A 23069-nucleotide genomic window follows, 5' to 3' on the forward strand; every position below is an offset into this window, starting at 1 on the left:
ACGCTCCTTAAGTTTAGAAGTATGATCCTATCCAAATCTCAGCCCACAAGCGTACGTCACCCATGTTCCATCACAGCAGTGTCCCATAGATATACAAAAGCATGAAACAAAACTGTACATTACAACTTCACAAACCCGGTACGATGTGCAGTAGTTTGATTCGTTGTTTTCAGCATTTGTAGCATTTTCTAAACAATAAAAAGTAACATGGTGATCTAAATATGTTATGTGTCAGCAGTGAATAACCCATAAATCTTTAAAATACCAGGATTTTTGCTTCAGACACAGTTTCATAACTAACGCACAAATGTCACTGATCTTTTACAGTCCATCATTTTTCCAGAACCCTCGTGTCTCTTGTGATTTTGTTGTTATCTATTTCCACTCTCATTTCATTTTGTTCCATCTCTCCGCAGATGTGCAGCGGTCGTCCTTGGAGATTTCCCCCGGCAAACAAAGCCTCATCCTCCCCCTCTTTCGCTCTCTCTCTCCATCCTCCTCTCCTCCCTCCCTCCCTCTCTCATCCACACACCAACGAGCATGTCTCCTCCGCGTGCTTCTCCCTCTCTCCATCTTCACCATCATCATCGTCAACACAGCTAGCTACACAGCCACATCCTGCTAACCGTTACGTTGTTTTGTTTTTGTTGTTTTGTTTTTTTGTTGTCCTCCATAAATCTTCCAACCATCACCTCCACGCCGAACGCAGACCAGCCCAGATCCCAAGCTGGAGAAGGGGTAGCCTCATCCAACGCCAGGTACATGGATATTCATTATTTGGGATGGTTGTTACGTAATTGCTTCTTGGAGCATTAGGGTTAGCTGGTGTGTTTGGCATGATTGGTTGGTAGTGACTGCTGCCGATTACAGATATTAATTATGGATAACACGGTGCCTTGATAATGAGGTGTGGGTAGTTAATACACTGTAATTGAAGTGATGGCAGAGGCATGCTAGCTGGTTGCTATTTTTGGATGAGAGGATCAAATAAGGCTAAGAGGTACTCAAGATATGCAACTCCTGTGCAAAATGCATGTGTGAAAGTTGAATTTGAAAAGTGCATTTTAAATAAAACCACAACAATAAGTAGATGGTGTGAATGTGTTTATTAGTGGTGTGTTGTGGATGGGATGAGACCATGAGAACATTTTTTTATTATTGGGATTATGCAGTAAAAATTTACTTTTTGTTTGTGCATCTGGCGAGATTTTTTGTTCTATTTAAAAAAATATAATTAATATCTTTGGATTGTGGGTGGCAGCGTTAGTCCTATATTTATGTCATTATGTCGGTATGGCATTAAAGTTATATCTTGCATTGAGTGATACCTTGGAATAAACATTCTTACTGAGAGCGGGATCGCCTCTCCACAAATCTGGCTTGTAAATTGGCTTGGTGGAGTCATCTATTTTAAGAGGGTCTATTATGCCAAATCAATGTATTAATTAATTTCAGGAACAGTGCATATTAATGATAATTTCTATAAATATGCCAGAATTAGCCAGAAAGAGTATTTTTCATCTTTCGTCCTGTGACAGATGTTAATTTCTGCCTAAAAACTTGATTTCTACCATGTTGTAACGTTCTTCCCTCATCAGAAACATGCTTGAAGAGGTTTTATATGTCATCCATGCATGTTTTAGTAAATTAGTGATCTCTCACTAGTCCTATTCAAACCCTCCTTATGGTTAGCTGTAAGACTCTGTACAAAGCTCCACCCACAAGCGTTCAATTCAAAGCATGATACCAAACAATACACTACAACTTCACAAACCCAATGCGATGTGCAGTAGTTTCATTAGTGGGATGCACTTTTTTTGTTGTGATAGTGCTCTAAAGAAGCAACGGGAGCATCAAAAACAAACATTTTACTTATAAAACATGTTAATATGTTGTTTTTGGCAAATAAAACATGGTAACATGGATATCTAAATATGACATGTGTTAGCATTTAATGCCCACTGAAGTAAATTACCCACTCTTAAACTCTATGGAGATAGATATGTTGTATGCCATACTGTGGAACATTCTAGGCAAACCAGTCGCAATCCTGGAGACAATCTGGTGGCGAAGTGCATCTTTAGTCATTTAAATCCAGTACAAACTGATGAGATGGTAAAGTTATGAAGAAATGGTATGGGCCAAAAAATAATGTCACAATTATTAAGATTTCGTCACAATCTCTGCACACTGTATCTTTATATTGGCTGTAAATGGTAACCAAAGCCACCTGCTTCTTGAGCATCCACATTTCACACTGATTGAAACCACCTGTCACTCAATCAAAGCATGACAGAGGCCGACCAGTAGGAGAAGTGGGTGGGGAAAAGCGTTTGAGAATAGAGCTGCACTAAAAAGAACCATTGGAGTCAGGACATACATCACCAAAATATGATGAAAAATATCAAATAATGATTTAATTTTAAGCCCTTCAAACATTCCAATTAAAGTACCTGTATCCAGATTTGTCCAAAGTCTTTGAGCAAAAATGTGTCCTGCCTCAGTACTGTATACTATTGTATAAGCAGCTCTTGAGGTCAAAATAAGTCCGCTGTGTGCTGTCTGCATACAAGTATCAATCATTATATTGTTTGAAAATCAGGAAATGCGTGTTAGCATGCTAGTTGTTGTTCATCTTCACTGTCATGACAAAACTCAGCTCTGAAAAGTGCTTATAAAATACACTGCAAATGGTTTAAAATGGTCTAGTTCTGTTTTTCATGTTTTAAGACAGTAAAAATCAGGGGCAGCGCCTTAAAGTAACTGCAAAATACATAAAATACACTGTGGGTTACTCTTACGGTTTTGTACACTGGATAACCAATTGTATCTTTCCCATTTGAAAAAGCTGAAAGGAACAACTTGACAGGCAGAAATCAATGTGTGCTTATTATTGTTTTAAAAAACCTCAAGATGTCTGTGATTCATTTGACTTATCAGACCAACTGACAATATTTTCACACATTCTGTACATCAAGGGATTAAGAGGAGAGGTTTGTATACTAGAATCAGAATCCTTTTATTGCCATCGTTTGTGAACACAGTTCACAAACTAGGAACTTATTTTGGTGATAAAGTGCAAAATAAAACATAAAACACACTGAATAAATACAAATACAAATAAGGGCATGCACGAAGTAAAAAAAAAGATATGCTTAAAAATCAAATAAAATACTTAAAGGTAGAAAATATATACAACAGCAGCATCAGAACAACAGTGCAAACATGACTTATTAAAGTGACCGGTGTTATAAAGTGTCCAGTTTTGTGCAAATATTATAAAGTGTTCATGAGACAAATGGCATATTCTGTAGCCTCCTGCCAGAGGGAAGTGGCTCGAATAGTCCATGTCCAGGGTGAGAGGTGTCAGCTGCTATACGGCCTGCTCGCCCCCGAGTCCTGGAGACGTACAGGTCCTGTAGAGATGGAAGGCTGCAGCCAATCACCTTCTAGGCTACTACGCTAACATGTACTCTGTCTATATAAATAAGTTACAGGAGGGAAGTTATTAAATATACATGCAAATTGCTTTATGTAACCTTTCAGGAGCGATGACACACAAACACAGATTTCTGAAGTGCAGAAGTGACCAGCTAAACTCTTATGTCCCCACCAGCCACCGTAATGTTTAAAAGTGATTATATGAACACGTCATTTCATAGAGAGCCCTTTTGGATTCATTGGTTTTAAGTGCATGTTGGACTCTGCCAGGGCTGCCTTTCTGCTGTCACTGGTTCAGTTCATTGTTTTTATGGACAGAATTTCTAGGCGCGGTCAGGAGAGGGTCCAGCTTGGGGACCACAGGATGTAATCTTGGCTTTTTGCGGATGATGTTGTCCTGATGGCTTCATCTACCCAGGGCCTGCAACATGCACTGGGTTTGCAGTCGAGTGTGAAGCAGCTGGGATGCTCCGCCAAATCCGAGGCCATGGTTCTCGACCGGAAAAAGGTGGCGCTCTCTCCAGGTGGGTGGATAGGCCCTGGCCCAAGCGGAGGAGTTCAAGTATCTCGGGGTCTTGTCCGCGAGTGAGGGAAGGACGGAGCGTGAGATTGACAGGCGGATCGGTGCAGCGTCTGCAGTGATGCGGTCGCTGTATCGAACTGTTGTGGTGAAGAAGGAGCTGAGTCGAAGACAAGGCTCTCTTTTTACCGGTCAGTCTATGTTCCTACCCTCACCTATGGTCATGAGCTTTGGGTAATGACCGAAAGGACAAGAGTTTCCTCCGCAGGGTGGCCGGGCTCCCTTAGACATAGATTGAGGAGCTCAGTCACACAGGAGAAACTTGGTGTAAAACCTTTGCTACTCCACGTCAAGAGGAGTCAGGTGAGATGGATGCCTCCTGCTCCTTGGTAGTGGATTGTCATAAGTTTCATTTCATTGTCGTAAATTATATTGCTTTGTAAGCCCCTCTCCTGCCCCCTGCTGACAGTGCTGGTGCGTTGCTGTGCTGAGTGTGTCGGATGTAAGGGTCCTCGTATCAAAGTGGAGACGTGGTTTTGAAGCCCTCTCTGGCACTGCACCTTCACAGCGGCCAGCTATTATAACCATATGATTCATGTCCTCCACTTCTATCTGTCTCTCTTTCTATCCCACTCCCTCTCACTCTCTGTTCTCTCATTGACCACTGATTGACCACAGCTCTCACCACACTTCATAGGGATATTAATAGTCTGCACTAAACCCTCTCCTTTGTCAGGGGAACAACATGGCTTCTCATTTGCTTTGATTACACTGGTCAACACTAAATTTATTGTCTAAGATTTTTTAGCTGATTTAGGATAATTTTGATGTGCTGAATCCAAAAATCACATTGGTTTTGCTCAATCAGGTCAACGTTCTGAACTAAGTTACGTATTTGTTTTTGGAATATTTTGTTTACATGTATGAGTATTTTCACATCATAAGATGCAAAATTCTATTATATGTCTCACTATAAACAAATTCTGAAGATTTTGCATGTGCCAACTTATGACTAATTGTTTTTTTTTTATATTACAACTGAATGAAATGGCTTCAACTAGAAGATCTTGCAAAAATAAGCCTGACATATTCTGCTACATCTGCGGTGAATACACCAATGTTCCTAACAGAAATCAAGTCACAAGTTTCATAAAGCGTGCTTACCATGCTTATTTTGGCATTAAACTTGGTGACCAAGATGAAGCTTGGGCGCCACACATGGCATGCAAGTCATGCACCGAGTATCTGCGTCAGTGGACTAAAGGCAAGAAGAGTTGTCTGAAGTTTGGAATTCCCATGGTTTGGAGGGAGCCGACATCAAAAGCTACTTCTGGGCTATTGATGTGACTGGGATCAACAGAAAGAACCGAAGCAGCCTCAAGTATCCTGACCGTGAATCAGCACGTCGTCCTGTAGCTCACTGTGATGAAATTCCAGTACCTGTCTTTGTAGAAGTTCCTGACATCAGTGACAAAGATTCCTCCAGTGTGGTTTTAATGATGATGCTCCACATCCTTTTCCCCAAAAGGAGCTAAATGTTCAGGTTTCCTGAGAATCTGGGATCACTGAGTGATGAGCAGGTGGAGAGATTCCATCAGAACATAAAAGAGATGGAGACCAGGTATCAGGGACGCTGGGATGCAGTCATGATGGCTGATTACTGTTGGACTCTGAAGAGAGACGTCCCTGCTGCTGAGCATTCAAGGGGTTCATAAAAACAGAAGTTCATGTCCTGAATTTTGCACAATGATAACATAACGTTCCAATTTACATGTACTTACCTTTATCAATTAACATAACGTAACATTTAATTAATACATTCTGTTAGAAAACTATTTTTATCTCCTAAAACATTTTTTGGATGAGAAATATTAAAGAAAATCATCTGATAATGTCACAAAATTGTAATCAATTTAGTCAGAAGATTGGATTTTTCAAAATCAAATTAGCATAAAAACCTGACCTGACTGAGAAAAATGGATATCATTTTTGGATTCAGCGGTGCAAAATGGTCCTAATTCAGTTGTAAAAACACAGACAACTTTCAAAAATGTTTTTTTTTTGTAACCCAGTGATATATTTCAATGAAGCTTATGTCAGGCCCATGCGTTGAATACATTTTATTAATCATCATCATTGTGACATGTAGGTGAAGGTCAGGGTTGCCAGGCTTCAGCGACACAACTCATGCATTTTTCACTCGCAGCATCTCTTTAAAAGCCACCCATACCCTGGCAACAATGGTGAAAGTGGCTCTAAATTAAGCTCTAAAACATAAAATAACATATATATGCATTATGTTGGGGGGTGTGGTAATCCAGTCAATGAGGAAACACAACTTTTTCCCTCTTTTAATTTCCTAGTGGATTGTGTTTATTTTAACATGCCTCTGTTTCATAAAGTTAATAGATTGTTCTGTTGATGTTAAAATACAGCGGGCAGCATTAGCATAGTAAAAGCAAGTAGCTCGCAACTGCTGTCATTGCCCGTTTTGTACCCATAATCCACTTTGTGCGTGAAGATAAGTTAGTCTTTTTAATACATATTGTTTTATTAGTTGCGGGGTTTGTATTAAACATAAAAACACACTAATCACACTCGGAGCTCTCACACATGTTGTTCACAAGCAATCTAATGGGCTTATATTCTAAGAATTTTGTCATTTCTCCCTAGCATGGACACTAGCCAGCACTGCTAATTGGCTATAAATGGCAAGTAAAAACTATGAGCCTCTTTCATGAATGATGTCCTAAAAATGTCCATAATTTCCACTTTAAGAAGATGCTAAGTGAACTCTGCACCAGACTCACAACATGTTCTTAAGCTGCCAAATTTTGTCTTAAATATCCAATATTTACATAAAAATATATTTGTATTTAGTAAGAAACGCCCTCTAAACTTACATATATGGCCAATATGAGTTTGGCATTATGACATGTGAAACGCGAGGCAGAGAGTGAACGAGGAAGTCGGGTGGAGTGCGTCTATCAGAGCGATTCAAAATGTCCAAACACACATGAATATCCTGCTTTCCGTGGGTAGCGGATCTGCACTGAATAGCGAGGGAGGAGCTGTTGAGTCGAGTGCAGTGGCCAAGTGCAGGGCTGTAAGTGGCCCATATGGAGAGCAGTGGAGCTGGGACAGGCTGAGGCTGTCACTGCAGCCTGTGAGAGCAAACAGACCACATGATCTGCAAAACACAGATATATGATACAATCACATTTATGAGGATAAATGTGACAGTATCACATATCTGTGTAATTCCTCAGTCGTCCAGGTATAATCAATAGTAAAAGAAAAATTTAAATCTGTCAACTGGGCAGTCGATTTGCCCAGTTTACAGATTTGAATATATCTTTTTCTATTGTATCATGTAGTAGTATTTTTATAAGAAAATTTTTAAAAATATATACAATTTAAAACCATGGAGGTTGTTGTTGTTGTTGTATTATAAGAGTAATAATATTCTAAAACAGCAGATTTTTTTTAGATCTTTCAAGTGCTGCAGACTGTTCGTAGGATTTGTTCTTCCAGAAGAACATTTTCAGTTAAGAAAAAGTTTTGTGACTGCCAAAAATGTTCACATGAAGCTCTTAATTACGAATTTCTTTATAAAAAGGTTTCATAATTGAGGCCCAGTGTTTTCTTTCTGCCACGTTTTGTGACATGTGCCTGTATTTGAACAACATCATCTGTAGACTGTGTCCATAAATGCTTTTAAAATAATTGCCGTCTATCGAGGCATGCTCACTTTAGCTAATGGCTTCAAGTGGGTTTTCAGTACAAAAGAGGCAACAACATTCTGTTAGTAACAATTCTCAAAATATGACTTTTATTGTACAATTTCTGCAATAGTTTTGTCTTCATCTTAAAAGTAGATATTTTAACTTTTTGTTTTTCTTGTAGTGCTCACTTTTGTCTTTTTTCATAGAGTCCCCTAAACGCTGTTCTACCAATACTGCAAAGTGCAATATTAACGCTGCAATATTTTTGGATTAAAGATTTTGGATTAAAGAAGGCACTTTAGCTACAGTGTATTCTGTGGTGGTCTTTTCTCTTGATACGAATGGAAGTCAAGCTGCCAATCCTAATCTGCAGAGAGGCGCTTGAGCCGAGTCGCTGCCCCAATCCAAAATAATCCCTCTACAAAGTCATTATGTAAAAGGCTGAGGGAAGAGTGATGGGGCATTCCACAGACAGAGATCAGACAGAGAGGCCTAAAATGATTCTGAGGTAAGGGTGACTGGTTAGAGATTAAGAAAAAAAATCTTTTATTGCCACGGTGGTGAGAAATGTTACATAGCGCCCCTTTAACCTCCACAGGCCCCTAACTATAGCCTAATAATCTATTTTTATCTTATCTAAATTATGCCCTCATGAGTCTGACACTTGTTTTGACTGTGTGGGTCTTTAAATAGCTCTGCATTCACCTACAGGGGGTGCTGACCCAGAGTTAGCCATACACATTACTCTGATGTGCTGTGTAACATGGCAGGAACGAGAGTAGTTATGACAGCAAAAAAACTAAAAGGTTATAGTTAAGGTTAAAGTTATTTATTATAGCATTATTCAGTATTATCTTTCCCATATGCAGACATTCTTTTATTTTTGCTTAATATCAGAGTTTTATCATATTTTAAGTGAAATATAGACATGTGGTTCTATATCATGTACAATGCCTGGCCAAAAAAAAAAGTTGCCATAAAAAAAAAAAGGTCACACACTCTAATATTCCGTTGGACCACCTTTAGCTTTGATTACGGCATGCATTTGTTGTGGGATTGTTTCGATTTCACTTCTGCAATGTCAGAAGATTTATTTCCATCCAGTGTTGCATTAATTTTTCACCAAGATGTTTCATTGATGATGGTCGAGTCTGACCGCTGCACAAAGCCTTCTCCAGAACATCCCAAAGATTCTCAATGGGGTTAAGGTCTGGACTCTGTGGTGGACAATCCATGTGTGAAAATGATGTCTCATGCTCCTGAACAACTCTTTCATAATTTGAGCCCGATGAATTCCAGAGAAGAAAAAATCCATTGATCGAATAACCGGGTCATTTAGTATATTCAGGTGTCAGCTGACCTTCTTTGAGCACAGACTGTTGCTGAACCTAGACCGGACCGACTGCATCAACTCCAACATATTTGCTTAGTTAAATCCAGGTGGCGACTTTTTTTTTTTTTTCCTTTTTTTTTTTTTGGCCAGGCAGTGTATACATAAATACAAAAACAGTGAAGCTGCGTATGTGATAATGTGTTGTTTTGGTTCTTAAGATCCTCACCCAATCAGCAAATGAGCTTTACATTAATCTATCAGTTGGGTTGCCAGTTCCAATGCTGAAATCCAGTTGGTTTAAACCTAAAATTACTTTCTCTGATCTGAATCCTCACTACCTACACCCCAGCACATGCAGCTCAGTGAGTGAATTCTGGAGGTTCTGATCTTTCACATGATGCATGACCTGTCCATATACTGAAAATGATAGAAAGACTGTATGTATCTTCTATATCCATGTTAAGTCAGTTTTTTGTTTGCTTTTTTTGTACTATGATAGAATTTGGGCTGAATCATGACCTTCTATGACTCATTGTAGATACAGAGAAATTGCTCAAGGTTTGCATTCTGTTATTCATCTTTTTGACAATACTGAAGTTGTCTTTTGTTGTCTCAGTTTGCTTCAGCGATATGCCTACGAGGAGTACTATGAGTCAAAAAACTACTTGACGACATTATTTGTAGTGTGCCTGATTCCATAACCTCAAACATTGATTTATTTATTTCATAGATCTAGGCTTTTTGGAAGTTAGCATTAAGGGCCAATGTTCAATACCGGTCAACTGGAGGCAAATGAGGTTGGTACACAATACTAGCACGATAATGCTGTTTACATAAGCTAGCGTGACAGTATAGCACCGTATGGACTGTATAGTTATAGCATTAGCGTGTTAGCCCTGATCCGTGTATCCTGTTGTGACTTACGCGGAATGGGAAAGTATGATTCATGGTTGAGAATGGAAAATACATGTACTTGCATTATAGACAGATGTTGGAGGCGTTTGTTGGAGTGTTCTTGTGGAGGAGGGCACAGCTTTTTATGTTAGGCTACTTAACATTCACTTTGAAATGTAATATGAAATGTGCAATACATTCACTTGCACTAATATTTATCTGGATATGGACATAGTTTGAAGTAAGTTAAGTTGCCAGTGGAACAAGTATAAAATGTCTTGTCTTACATTAAAATAAGAAAAAGACAAGCATTTTGTCACCGGAATGCACAAAAACAAATGCTGCTTGCCTTGAAGTGATGTTATTTCAATCAATTTCATAATTACTCAAGTACAATAATAAAACACTGATGTTATGCATTGAGGTGCTGCTGTTTTGGAGTACATTTTGACTTCTTTCTTTGGAATAAATTCACTTTTCTTGCAGCCCCTTGACCTGGAGTTAGCCCAGGTTATCCCTCTTTTAGCATCAGTCTGTAGAGCTATGTCATGTCCCTGGAAAGGATTTGTAGCACGAGAACAGCAGCTGCAGGAGCCTCAGTATCTAATAGGCACCCACTGGGAGAGCTCCACATAACTACAGAGGCCTGAGTGTGACATATTATAATTAGGTACAGTCATCAAATCAGCAGATAACAGGACAGGAAATATATTTTTGCAATATTTATGTGCTGTACACAACAACTTGACAAATCTGATGTGATGCGCAGTGGTTTTATTAGCAGGATGCATTAATGGGAAAATTAGCTTTATGTCAATGCACTGTTTTCAGCAAATATAACATTTTCAAAACAATAGAAAGTAAAATGATGATCTAAATATATTTTGTGTTACCAGTTATTACCCCATAAAAGTAAAATTTAAAAGCAATTGAAAAATATGTAATATAAATATTTCATGCAATACCTGGTAAAACATTTATTGCTCAAATAGACATAGTGTTCTTGGTCTGGTTAGGAAATATTGTGAATAGCTGTATGTCGTATTTCAATGTTACAATATCCACAAAGGATCAGAAGTCGTTCAGTCAGTGTAAATGATTCACTAACCTTGCCGGAAATGCTAAATATGCTAACAGCGTGATATAAAGAGCACAGGCTAATCTAAAGTTGATATATTGTTTATGACAACACAGCGCTAACTCTGCACTCACCACACACAGGGCCTAGAGGGAGGCTAATGTGACTCACCAACAAGATGTAAAGAAATATAAAAATAAATAAATGGTGCATGATTTGATTTGAGGAGATAAAGTGGAGTCTTTTTTTAAGGTTTTGGGTCAGTTTACTCAGTTTACTATAAGATTTCAACAGGAAGCACCAGTGAGACACCATTGACACAATGTTTTAACTTTTTTTTAGATTAAATTTTTTTTGTTTTATTATTTTATTTCCTAACTGATATTTATTTATTTATTTTTTGTATTTTTAATTAATTAATTATTTTTTTTTTTTTTTACAGAACTTTTTCATTTTATATGGCTGGTTGACTCAAATATATTATTTTTCTTGTAAAAATGTTCGACAAAATGTGAAATTATTTTATAATTAATGTTCCCAAAATATGCAACTTTTTTTTTCCTTTTTTTAAACCGTACAAACTATATAAAAAAAAGGAACATAAATTTTAAATAATGAAACGTTGCAAGGCGTTTTTCCTCTTACATTTAAACATTTATGATCTAGTTTAGTCCTGAGTTACTTCCTTGTTAAGCTTATTTGTTAGATGTGGTTCCATCGAGGTCAAAATTTGTTTGTATCCACAGTCAGGTTATCGTTAGGTAAACCTGAAATGGTTTTCTCCATGACCTGACTTATTCCGATTCCAAGTGTCTCCCATTAAGACCTGCTCTTCATCCTCCACACTTCTTTTTGTTTCGTTGTTAGCCCACATTGAACCGCATGGGAAAACCTAGCAAGTACCTACTAGCATTACCTCAAACTCTATTGTTGGCTCACCTCCCATGGATTAATAATGCCACTCTGTGATTGTTCACCTGAAAAGCCATTGGCGCATGTCTGCAAAACCATGCTGTCATATTATTCTAGCTGTCAAGAACTCATAATAGAATACCGCCAAGACCCCTCTGCATGAAAATGGCCACATTGTGTTGGAAATGAACTAGCAGAGCAAGTCAACTGGAGGCAAATGAGGTTGGTACACAATGCTAGCATGATAATGTTGTTTACATAAGCTAGCATGACAGTATAGCGCCATATGGAGTGTATAGATATAGCGTTAGCGTGTTAGCCCTGATCCGTGTATCCTGTTGTGACCTATGGGGAATGGGGAAAGTGATTCATGGTTGAGAATGGAAAATACATGTTCTTGCATTATAGACAGATGTTGTAGGCGTTTGTTGGAGTGTTCTTGTGGAAGAGGGCATAGCTTTTTATGCTAGGCTACTTAACATTCAATGTAAAATGTAATATATTATGAAATGTGCAATATAGTCGCACAGGTATTTAACTAGATTTGAACAAGCATAAAATGTCTTGTCTTACATTAAAATAAGAAAAAGACAAGCATTTTGTCACTGGAATGAGCAAAAACAAATGCTGCTTTTAAACGTTTACTCAAATCAAGATAATGTCTTGTTTTCTATCATTACTGACTGTTTTAAGATTGTGATTTTTCCAGTGTCCATGTACGTGCCATATGGTTAAGTAGAGCTAGTAACAAGTCAGAGAGATTTTTGTGGATTGAAAGTCAGGTATTCTGTCTTTAAATTGTCTGGAGGATGGTCCCAGTGTTTCAAACATCTCTATGAATCACCGCTGAAGAAATGATGTCACATGTTAGTTGGATCTTCTGGTGCAAAAGTCCCCAAAAGTCCCACACAACATGACCTACCTGCATAGACTCTTATGGCTCTTAAACTGTAGTTGATCTAAAAATATGATGGATTTTGTCATATGCATCAGGTGTTATTTGCAGTTACATAATGACCAATCTGCTGAGCGGGGAGTGGTGTGCAGTTAATAGAAATGGTAATGATTGGGAGAGAATCTCATTGAATGATTCAGAAGCCTTACGTAACTTCAGTATGGTGTTAGTTACGCCTTTGAATATCCAGCATTGGGTTAGTGCAGTGGGATAAGAATATCTCCAGATAATTTTATGCATGTAAGAGGTTCTTCGTATAATTGTATTTAAAAAACAAATACAGAATTTACATTGTACTTTGATGATTATAAATGATTATATAATTAACTAGTGTACAGTAAGATTTTTTTCTTTTTTTTTTTTTTTCATTATATAGGCAGCTCTTGGGGTGAAAATAAGTCCACTGCATGCTGTCTGCACAATAATAGTACATTTTATTCATAAGCGCCTTTCAAAACACCCAAGGACACGGTACAGAACAAGTAAAAACATAAAAAAACAGTAAAACCCACAATGCAAAACTGGACGAGTCAATGTTGCAGATCTAGTTATAAAGTGTTTTACTGTCAGAAAATGACAAAGTACACGATCAGCATCCAAATGTTTGTTAGTGTTTACTGTGATGGCCAAACTCTGCACTGGTCTCTGAGAGTTGTAAAAAGTACTTAAAAACTCATTGCAGTGAATAATCAGGATGTTAGAGATGATGAGGAATATGTTTGGCGTTTTTAAGACAAGTTAGAGACAGAAATTGTACTCAAGCAAGAGTAACGTTAGTTCAAAGTAATATTACTCAAGTTGAAGTACAAAGTAGTGGTCCAAGAAATTACTATTAAGCGTAAAAAAAAAAAAGTACTCAGAGTAACTGTTGGGACATAACATCTGATTCGTAATTTCAACATGATGAACAAAATCTGGTATTTTCAAAGGACAGATACAAAAATAAGAACTGTGCAAGAAAGATAAATGTTCAAATTCTATCATATTATCAACATAAAGCTTGCAGTGGGAGGGGTAACCAAAAAAAAATTACTTAAATAGGAGTAAAGTGTGCTGCTGTAAGTACTCTTTACTCACGCAAATGTAATGTAAATGTAGTACTACCCATCCCAGAATCAGGTACAGTAACTTTAATATTGTAATGATTTAAAATAACTAAAATTATACTTGACTATGACTATGGCACCACCAATTAGTCATACATATGTACACATAAGAAAAGTCTGAACTTGTCATGGTTAATGGGGGAACCTAACCATTGCACCATTGTTGAAGCTGCAAATTTAAACTTTCAAGATTTATAAAGCAGTGCAGTAATCCATTCTAATCCAGTTCAAAGAGGAATTTAATAGTAGTTCAACGTAATGGGTAACATGTGCTCCTTTTTGATTGGTTTAAAATTGGTTTACGGTTAAGGTGACCCATCTTTCAGAGCTGCTGGGGCAATCTGTCCAGAGCAGTCGGTACAAGAATCATCTTCAAATTTTGAGCTAGTCTTGGTCAGGACTTTCTCAGCTGAAGGGTGGTTCCTAATGTGCATGTTGTGGGTTGATGCGGGTAACCGGAGTGATTGGATGAAACACACCCATACGCAGGGAGAACATGCAAACTCCACACAGAAAGGTCCTACAAAACAGGGAGTTGAGGACACGTTATATCATAGAGCGCTCTTTTGGTTTTATTGCTGGTTTTAGTTGTAGGATCTGGTAACACACACACACAAAAATAAATTAATTGTTACATATTTAAAAATCTCTGAGCAACCAATGTATGATTTTTAAGAAAGAATCCTATCCATGGATTTCAGAACGATGAAACGATAAAGCCACTGTCATAGTAATTCAATTCAAACATTCAGATTTAAATACAGTGGACCTTTGTTCATCGCGGGGGTTACATTCTAAAAATAACCCGCAATAGGCGAAATCCGCGAAGTATTGACCGTGCGTCTTCGTCCTGCTGCCGCTCCGCTGTAGTGTCGATCGAACATTTATGTAAATTTGTCTGAACACATTCTGTACTGTACAGGAGACACGGCACGGAGGAGACTGATGGACAATGGTCTAGAGTCCCTTAGCCAATCAGGATGCAGAACACAATGCACGTTCAGACGCTGTAAAAAAAAGCATGCAAAATCACACGAAAAAAATCTGTGAGAGGTGAACTGCGTTGTAATGAGGGACAACTGTATTATATCCTTTGAATGGTCAACTATCCTCAAATTGGCACAATGGAACAGGAAGTTATATATATACCATTACATATTTTTGGTTCCTTCAAATGAGACTTTGCATTGGCCTGATACAGCAAGGCATTATTTTAAAAACTGTCCTTGAACTGTGAAGTTATTTTTAGATTAGCAAGGCTGCTGCTGATGCTGCGGCTGTCAAAGCGATAAGCTAGCCCCCGCCACTGCAAAATATGAAGTGGCATTTTTTAAGGCTATTCTCAAGTTCCTAACCAGGGCTAGTGCAGAGGTCTAAAGTGCATATGACGGTGTTTCATGTTTTTTTCTAATTATTATTTGATTTGGCGCAATATCATCTGTTAGAAATATGTATCACAGTTTTAAATCAGTTAAAGTCACTGTTGTCTTAAAACTAGTTCATTTTAAAAAGTTTGCAGTATCTCAAAGTTGTTCCTCACTTACACTGTGAATTCCGAATATCCTAAGCATCCATCCTATTCCCGACTTTCTGGGATCAGAGTTGAGTCATGGTAAACAACAACTAGTATGCTAACAACATACTTCCTGATTCTCGCACAATAATATGCTTAATAGTTAGATGCAGACAGCAGACAGCATGCAGTGGACTTATACTGACCTCAAGAGCTGCTTATAAGATATTGGATAAGCAGGAATGTGGGACAAAAATGGTAAAGACCCTTTAAGTGGCAGTGACAAAAAGAAGAAGTGAGTTATAAAACAGAATAATGCAGGAACAAATTATCTGCTAGGAATACATTTTTCTGTCAATTTAAATATTCATTTAACAAAATAAATTTGTTCATCAATTTGTATTAGCCTAATCATAACAATAGTGCCGTTTAGACATGTTTTGGCCCTTGTGCGTGTCGTATCTGCTGCCCGTGTCCCAACCAAGAAGTAAAATTATAAATCAATTACATATATATATAAAAAAATACACACACACACACACACCCCTACACACACACACACACAGACACTATAGGCAAGATTTATAGTAAAATCTTAAATATAATGATGTTAACTGTGTTTGACATGAGTAGCCTAACCGTTCATACGCACTTTAAACTCCTTATCTTCCGCTTGGTCAGACTACACGTTAGCTCAGTTTTGCTAATGTAGGCCAGTTGTGTAATGTAAACAGCGGGAAAACCCATTGCAATCTATGGCACAGATCCATTGTCAGACGATAATGATGTTTGTTTAGCTGAGAGTCGAGTGAATTGTGTTACGTCAAAGCTTTAGACAGTAGTTTACAGTAATACGCACATGCTATTTACAGAAGGTGTTTGGGGAAACACATTTACAAGTTCAAATAACTCTAAAGAAAATGTTTTGTATTTAATGTGAGAAATGCTGTTACGTCAAAGCATTGCAGTTAGTTCAGTTTACAGGACTGATACAAGAATAATAACACAGGTGAAACGGATTAAAAGGCACATATTAATACTTGCCAGTGACATCATGCTGGGGGTGTTCTGCATTTCTATGGTGGAATGTTCAGCAGTTACCATGGTGGCAAACACAGCCAAGTTTTTTTTTTTTTTTTTATTGTCTGAAAACTATAAAAAATACAAAACTGATTTATACAACACATTTTCATGAACCTGTCATCAATTCGAGGGTTCATGGTCCTATTTAGATGTTTGATTTTCAACAAAAAAGGTGAGAGCGACTAAATGAAAAACTGTTGGCTAATGTTTGTTAGCTCTTGGCTGTAATGTTATTTGAGAGAGACTTGTTTAACACTACAAACAGCTCTCCTGTTGTAGCTAAATCCGTTCTCTCTGGTCAGATTGTGTTAAAACAAAGATCAGATTATAGTCTAATTTGAGCAACAGAGCTTCAGACAGAGCAGTTCCTCATGTTAGCATCAAAGTATGAATTACGCTATTATGATGTTGTTTCCTCATCAAAAACATGCCCGGAATTGTGTTTTGTGTCATTCAAACAAGTTTAACACATAAACCCTGCATATATAGCCTGAGTTCTTCTTTCAAACAGAAGACACTGTTACGTTCCACCTTGTGATGTCATCATGTGGTAATACAGGAAGTGCTCCACTGTGTTTTTAAACCCCATACACCTTCACTAGAATCATTTGGATAATTTCAGCCCTGGAATCTCTATAAAACTAAAGATAAAATGTAGCTGTTAACTTAAAAACTACCACTTCATGACATCACAAGGTGGAACAGAGCATTTTGAGCTTTGGAGACATAAACAGACTAATAATCCAGGGTTACTCCAACATGTGTGAGTGAAACAAAACACAACTCTAGGTATGTTTTTGATGGCTTAAAGCTTACAAGAGTCAATTTAGCATAATATAGGACCTTTAATAAATAAATAATTAATAAATATTCTACTGATATGGTAAATACATTAATACATAAATAATATATTAATTCATATTCAATGTTTCTCAAAAAAAATGTATGGAAGTCACAACGATACAAAGAGGTATTATATTAAACAAAACTTGGACATTTGAGTGGACTCTGAGTGGAAGGGCATCTGATTGAAATCCCAGATCTACTTAAAGGCACTCTACCACATTTTGAACCATGGGTTTTCTATATGTTCCTAAATTTATAAAACGGGGTGTTGCATGTGGTTGCTACTTTAGGGATCTCATTGAATTAAAATGGCACTTTTTTTTTTTTTTTTTTTTTTTTCTGTAAAAAAATATTTTTGTTTTCATTGTTTTCTGATGTAATTGTTATTTTATTTATTTGTGTGTTTATTTATTTATTGAAATGACAAGCTAGCATACAGGGCTGTCAAGGTAGCAAGGAGCACTTTATGCTAATTGACTGTAATTGAAAAAAGATCTCTATATATAAAAAGATATTTTTTTTAAAGTTGTATCCATCTGCTAAAAATATACAGTATTCAGTTACAAGATGTATATTTAAATTGCATGGCTTCCCAACTAGGTCTAATCACCATGTGTTGCTAACTCGCTGCAGCATTACATAAGCGTGCGTTAGCCTGATATCACCGCACCAGTCAGTTCGTTCATATGTCCACTTCCTGTACGCAGTGGGACAGTTGGTCTGGACTCACAACACCTTCCGGCACATATAGGACATCGCGTCTCGGTCATATTTGTGTTTTGTCCTACTGCTAGCTAGCCGCTCCAGTTTTAGCCTCCTCGGACTCATTAGGATTCACTGTGAGTCAATTATCGGGCAAGGAGGGAAGGAGCATTTGGCGAGATCAAGTTTGTCCTACGAAAATGCCAGATTTGAGTTTTGAGTCATTGAGACAGAGATTGTCCAAACTGCAGGGGGTTGTTCCGTGAGCTAAAACAAGACGACCCACTGACCGGAGAGTGATCTAGATTTGAAATAGCTTGAGACTGACAGGAGTTTTTGCATAATTTTACTTTGATGAGGCAGGATTATGCAAAATTGACTTTTTGGAGCTTTCTACCATGTTATGATGTTGATTCCTCATCAAAAACATGCCTGAAGAAGTTTTGTACATCATCCATGCATGTTTTTGCAATCTCTCCTATGCACTTTTCAAACCTTCTTTAGGGTTGGCTGTACGATTCTCTCCAATGCTCAGCCCACAAGCCGATGTCACCGATGTCACCCATGCTCCCGATCATTTTTTATAAATACACAAAAGCAGGATAAAAAAAACCCAACACACTACAACTTCACAAACCCGATGCGATGTGCAGTAGTTTCATTAGCGAGATGCATGCTGATTGTGTTGTGATATTGCTCTGAGGGGAGAGTGACTTAGTGCAGGGAGAAAAGCGATCGGGGACTGTGAGCGTCAAAAACGACAACAGAAAACAAATTTTTGAAATACTTACAGCAGCAGAATAAAGCACTTTCAAAACAATAAAAGGTAACATGGTGATCTAAATATGCTATGTGTCAACAATTAATATCCAAAATACGGTTTCACATTTGTGATTTTTCAATTTGGATATTACTTTCAAAAACTCTCCATCTGAAATTATTACATCAAATTGTATATAATTGGTGAACATAACCCATTATAGTCACTTGTCTATTGTCTATTAGCCTCAGATCATCTCAGACTTTCAAACCAGGGTGTCATCTGCCTCAAAATCTTGAAAAGGAAAGGTAATATTTTGACTTTGTTAAAAAAAAAAAAAGAAAATATTCCAGACCAACCACCCAAGAAAATATATCAAATTTTGCATTAGTCATTAAAAAACTAATTAAAATTAAAAAATTAAATAGATTTTCATGCCTTTCATGCAGGGTGAGTGAAATTGACAAAATGAATATCTTGATAAACTTTTACTTATTTATGACAGTAATGGCAATGACAGTGCATCAGAAATGTGCTAAAACTGTGAATGTTTTGCTTGAGGTAACACAAAACATCAAGGCAAAGCAAGGAAATTGACTGCACTAACCACTAATGTGCAGAAATATCCCCTTACACATCATTTGAACAATTGCAATGCAGTTTTTTGTTTTTTTTTAATGTAATTTTCATTTCCAAAACTACAGTTGCACTATCAAAACATTTCTGTGTAATTCCCTGCTCTGATTGTCACCAGCATGACTCCATGGAAATAGAAAGTTTATGCCAAAGTGTAAAGCATGACTACTATTTATCCAAAGCAACACCGTGTAACTTCATGGAGGTGGAAACCATAATTTGGAACGTGCTTCATGGAGATAGATAAGTTTCATGCCATACTGTGGAATATTATAGCCAAAAGAACAACATTTCCATGTAGACAACCCAGATTTGAGGCTTGAGTCAGTGAGGAGGTCCAAAGTGCAGGGCGTATGTTCACAGGGCCAAAAGAGGAAGACCTACTATCCACAGCTAACATGGGGGCCCATCTGACGCAGCCTGCTTTAGCCTCAGCAGACTGCACGGTGCATGTCCAGGTCTGGTTGGGTCAAATGTGGCGCTAGCACTTGTTTTGCTCCAAGAAGTAGACAGTTCTGCTAATCTAATGTTATTAACAAGAGCTTTGTAGAGCGTGAAGAGGTCTCTGTGTACTGTTACCACGGGTTAGCTTCAGGCTGCATGAAAAAAATAGCTATGAATGAATTTAAGAAAGTTTGTAGCGAAACCATAACTTATGCGATTCTGAGCCGAGATCTTAGCCACGATGAAACTAGGTCATGACTTAAAGGTGCCCTATGAAACTATTCTGATACCTGCTTGTCTCCATGGAGATGTTACTTTGCTTGGAATGTTACACTGTATGGCAACAAAGATATATCTTCTTCATGGAAATAAGCTGATAATGGCATCTTTCCCAAGTAAAAGTCAGGTCTCTTGAGTGGCGAGCCCATTCACTGTAAGAAATGCATTTTTTTTTTTTTTTTTTTTTTTTTTTTTTTTTATAGCAAAGCAAAATCATCTCCATGGAAACAAGCAGGTGGCACTCCTGCAACCAAAAAGTTATACACTGCACCAGAATTGAGTTGTACACATGGTTATTACTGTTGTTGTCCATAATTGTCGACTACGGTGCTTTTCACAGCTAGAGACCGGAGCGAAGTTTTGTCGTCGTAAAGCTGCAACTAGCATGCTAACAATGCACGTACTGATACTCAGATGATAAAATGCTTTCTAATTAGATGCAGACAGTATGCAGCAGACATTGACCTTATTAACGGTGACAGTAGGTCAGTTGGTAGAGCTTGGTTTGTCCACTGGTCTGAAGGCTGGTGGTTCGAATCCCGCTCTCAACATCATTAGCTGAGTTGTCAGATCCACAGATCCAGATGTTGGTGGTGCGATTCCAGCTCCCACAGATGAATGCTGTCACTGTGCTCTAGGGCAACACACCTAACCACCTTGCCCCAAGTGTCTGTGGGAAGTGCCTTGATGTTGGGTAAAAAAAAGACCATTTACCATTTAGAAGAGTTGCTTATGCTCAAATACATGCGGAAAAATTGCATGTTTTTTTTTTTTTGCATGATTTTACCCAGTCAAATCATCCAAAAATATGGCCCAAAATATCTATTTAATACTATTTGAAAACACCGGCTATAAATATGGTGGATAGGTCCTTTATTAAACTAAGCCTCCATTGTGAGTGCTTGGTCTGTGTATAGTTGCAATAGACGGTACTATTTTTACCTTGCAGCGAGGCGTGCAGACAGGGGCATTGACCAGGAGTCGTTACGCATCTCAAACTTTAGCGAAGGATCGTCACACTTGCACTTCCATTTTTATCCCCCACGTCACCGCGAGCCGAGGCATCTGAGCAAATCAGCGGGTTCAACCAAGTCGGAGCATATACAGGGGCATAGAGGGGGAACGGGACTAAAATAGAAAGCAAATAGATTATTTTCTCAAGATCAACGGCCGCAGCAAAAGAACTAGCGAGTAATTTCACATGGAAGATGCGATTTCACAGTTTAGATTGGTAATACAGTTTTGGTTTTGAGCTAATAATAACAGCTAGACTGAATTTGGAAGAGAGATTTTGATTAGCATCAGGCAATAACTGGTAAAGATTTTGGGTTCAAAGATGGTTTATGTAACTTTGTTCATGGAAGGTGTGCAATTTATTTGTCTCTGTGGAGATGTTTGCTTGAAATGTCCTGCAGTATGGCATTAAAGGTATCCATCCAGCACATGTTTCATTACAGGTATTGCTTCAGTTTTGTATTTCTCAAAAATACCTTAAAGCTACATTATGTAAACCTTTAAGATAACAAATATTCATCAAGAATATACAAGTTGTTGTTTTTTTTTTTCGTTTTTTTTCATTTTTGCTATTCTTATTGCAAGACGTGCATTGTTACTATGAGTGGTCTTGCATCTCCACAAACCTGACACTTTTTTGGCCAGGAGGAGAGGTTCCTCCTGCTTGTTTCTATGGAAATGTTATTCCTTTAGCTATAATATTCCACATTACAGCATAAAAAGTATTTGTCTCCATGGAGAATGTTCCAAATTATGGTTTCTACCTCCAGAAAGTTACATGGTGTTGCTTTAGATATATAGTATAGTATCTGAACTTTTTCATTTTTTATATATATATATTTTAAGGGTAATACATTTTACCCCTGATACTATTTTTACCCTCCCTACAATAAAAAGATGACAAAAGACACATTTGCACATTGATACTTTGCAGCTGACGTTTAATGATCAATGATCTTGTTAAGCCGTTAGAGCCCAGTGCTGTTGTGATTTTGGCCTTCACAAACATAAATTGAATTGAATCAACATTACCCGGGAGGGCGGAGCTAACTAGAGGCACTGCTCTGTCTGAAGCTCTGTTACTCAAATTAGACTGTAATCTTAGCCTTGTTTTAACACAATCAGACCATAAAGAACTGACTTAGCTGGAACTACAACTGATGCGCTGATTTTGTGCTGTTAAACAACTCCCTCTCAAATAACATTACAGTCAGAAGCTAGCTAGCATTAGCCAACTGTTGTTTAGTTAACCACTCTCACATTTTTGTTGAAAATCAAACTCCTAAACACGACCATGAACACTTGTATTGATCACAGGCTCTTCTTTTTACAACTTATGAGGCTATTTGCTAATGTGTGCACAGTGTCACCAGAGTAAATGATGAACATAATTCCACAGACATATATGCAGCACCTCCGCAGCATAGTATCAGTTTATATATATTTTTAGTGTACATTGAGTGTATTGATTATGGTTTATGAATTGAATAGCCCACTAGGCAGTCTTTTGTACCCAACGGTATGTTTTGTAGCCAGTTGTAGCCTCTCCTTTCATGACTCATGCACTACAATGGGCCATAGTAAAATAACATGAGTCATCAGACCACTGCAGTAATCACCATTATTTTCAACAGGGAACAAATACAGTGATTACTATTCCCTCATCCAGTCTTAGCTTTTTATTTTGGACAAAATGCAGTTTCATAATCCCTTATCTGCCTCCACATGGGGACTGTTGCGGGGGCTTCAAACGAGGGTGATATGTGTGTGGAGCTCTGCAATGCACCAGCTTAGGTAACACAATGGGGAACATACCCAGCACCAAATA

General features: G+C 37.8%; 1 protein-coding gene across 1 annotated transcript in view; it reads left to right on the forward strand.

Moving 5' to 3' along the window:
- Positions 1–528: 528 nt before the first annotated feature.
- LOC117369999 (regulator of G-protein signaling 8-like) overlaps positions 529–23069 on the forward strand; it is a 42308-nt gene continuing 19767 nt past the window's right edge. The window contains exon 1 of the mRNA XM_033965341.2: positions 529–758. The gene's annotated coding sequence lies outside the window, so the exon portion shown is untranslated. The remainder of the gene's footprint in view (positions 759–23069) is intronic.

The sequence above is a fragment of the Periophthalmus magnuspinnatus genome, chromosome 4 (assembly GCF_009829125.3).
Source record: "Periophthalmus magnuspinnatus isolate fPerMag1 chromosome 4, fPerMag1.2.pri, whole genome shotgun sequence".
Classification (NCBI taxonomy): domain Eukaryota; kingdom Metazoa; phylum Chordata; class Actinopteri; order Gobiiformes; family Gobiidae; genus Periophthalmus; species Periophthalmus magnuspinnatus.